Consider the following 2,716-nt stretch of genomic DNA (forward strand, 5'->3'; position numbering starts at 1 on the left):
GCCGGCGGAACACTAAGTAAGATTCGAAGCGATTTTTACCCATACTGACGAAAGTTCAGGCGTGGCGTGTGTAAGTGAAAATGAAAATGCCCTGATAATAGCTGGTGGCCATTTGGAAACACCCTTTGTTAACGGGTTGTATGACCGACGGCTCTGCGAAAATGTGTTTAATAATTACTGAACTACAAATGTTCCACAGCTAAGTACCAAATACTCCATTCTTTTAAAATTCGTCGCATTAATTTTCATTCCTTGAGATAAAACCTTCTTTTCGCGGAGCCCGCATGCTAGTGTCGACTAATGAGAAGGTATCTCCGACGACTGACATCTTTTCAGGCTTAATGGAGGTCGATTTGAATATGTGTCCGATAGTCTCCGAATCATTCCGATAAGTCTCCTTTTCAATACAAATTACATCCGTCTAATACAACCGGTCGCTGGATGGTTTATATCCGGACCAGAGATAAGCCATTTAACATCTACGATATATGGCGTGATCTAGCTAAACAACACTCGACCATGTACGCAGAAGTATTTTGTCTACGTACCCGCCCGGGAAGTAGAGATTGATGGTGTGGTCACCGAGAGGGGCCTTAATCATAAAATATGGGGTTGGCTCCTTCCAGAATATTTTGCTGTTTTGCAAGCAATTGCGTTCAATAAAAGTCGAATAGTACAAAAAAACAATTTATTTTCCATCAGCCTCATTTCTTTTCAACTGGGTTCGTGTTTACCTTTTTGTACCGCGTGAAATGTACTGCCATTGTTGCGAACAATGAGCCATAGAGTTACCCATTGTAGAAACAAGGCATGGTGTGTAAAATGCGGTGAAAATCATGAAAATTTTTCCTTCTGTGGACAGACTCCTAAGGAACTATCGACATATTTCGTATATAAATTACATGGGGATAAACCGAAGCATTTTAGGAGCACTCCGAGAAGGATAAGCTTCCTCGTAAAGACCTAAAAGTGCCCCTTGATGAATGCTTTCACAAAACCGAAATAAGTGGCTCCTGGTCTCAGAAAGTCCACAAGGGACATCTAATAGTCCAAGTGTCTTTATATTTCAGCCCTATTATTTTCCAAGGTTTTATACAATGCATGGTTTACTTCCGACGTAGATCTTTCACAATTTTAACATTATTCGCCCGGGCCGAGAAAACACTGTGGAGGAGTGTTTTGCGGATCAAAACGTGCTATTATTTCAATCGGATTTGCCTTTGCTCGGTACCAGGTATGAAAGTTGTCGCTTGCCAAGTCCGAACCAAAGGCGAAGGCTTATTGACATTATATCCATATACATTGCACCTCAGCTGGTTCTAGAAGACTTCAGCTCGAGGTAAACCGGGGCGAGAATGACCCCGCCGGGCAGAGAGAAGGGGCCTGCAACTCGGTGCAACCGGGGCAGGGGGGCGTAAACCCCTGGACGCTGGTCACCAAGAAGAAGCCGACACCAGATGCACCGCGGCCCGCGAAGAAGGCCAAGGACAGAGGCGAGGCCTTGTGGTTAAAAACCGACAAGGACAAATATGCCGACGTCCTAAAGTCGATGAGGGCGGCCGAAAGCCTCTCGGCTCTCGGGAAAAACGTGCGCAGCGTGAGACGCACCAACACAGGCGAAATTCTTTTAGTGCTGAAGCGAGGCGCACAATCCAGTGCAGTGTATATGGCCTTGGCCCAAGAGGTCCTGGATGAAGGTGCCCAGGTTAGGTCGTTGGGGGCGGAAAGGACTCTCCAGTGTAAGCATCTGGACGAGTCCACGACCGCAGACGATGTCGTCGCAGCTGTCAAGGAGTAATGCGACGTAACAAACGAGCGAGCCGCTGTGCGCTTGAGAGGGGGACCCTGCGGCACCCAAGTAGCCTACTTCAGGCTACTGAAGGCAGATGCCAAAAAGGTTACCGTGAAAGGTAAACTGAAGATCGGCTGGTCGGTATGCCCAATTAGCTTACCCCAGCCGCCTTCAGTGGGTAGGTGCTATCGGTGCCTTGAGTCCGGCCATAAATCTTACAAATGTAAAGGTGCAGACAGGAGCGAACTATGTCGTCGCTGCGGTGAGGAGGGGCATAAGGAGCGAGGCTGCACTAAGGCGCATAAATGCCTTATCTGCACCGCTAAGAAGCAAGCTAGTAGTCATGCTATGGGCGGACCTTCGTGTCCCTTCGGTGAGGCAAATAAGAAGAAGCCGTGAACGTTACACAGCTAAATCTTAACCATTGTGCAGCAGCCCAACAGCTGCTGTGGCAGTCGGTCTCGGAGTCGAGGACAGATGTCGGATGGTGGCAATCTGTACAACAGGACGGTTCCCGGTTCAAGAGCTAATACACTCCTCCGCCGAGGGTGTTGCGATTGCCATGATCAATGGTGTGTTCTATTGTAGCTGCTACGCTCCACCAAGGTGACCTATAGAACAGTTCAACCAGATGATCGACAGGCTCTCATCAGACCTAGTGGGCCGGAAACCAGTAGTTATAGCGGGAGACTTTAACGCTTGGGCAGTAGAGTGGGGAAGCCGCTGTACAAATAGCAGGGGCCAAGCGCTAATGGAGGCGCTTGCGAAACTCGATACTGTGCTAGCTAACAATGGCTCTGCTAGCACATTCCGTAGAAACAGGGTGAAGGCATGGATTGACGTAACATTTGCCAGCCCGAGTCTGGTTCCTGGCATGGAATGGAGGGTAGACGAAGGCTACACCCATAGCGATCATTTAGCAAT

The sequence above is a fragment of the Topomyia yanbarensis genome, chromosome 2, assembly GCF_030247195.1.
Source record: "Topomyia yanbarensis strain Yona2022 chromosome 2, ASM3024719v1, whole genome shotgun sequence".
Classification (NCBI taxonomy): Eukaryota; Metazoa; Arthropoda; class Insecta; order Diptera; family Culicidae; genus Topomyia; species Topomyia yanbarensis.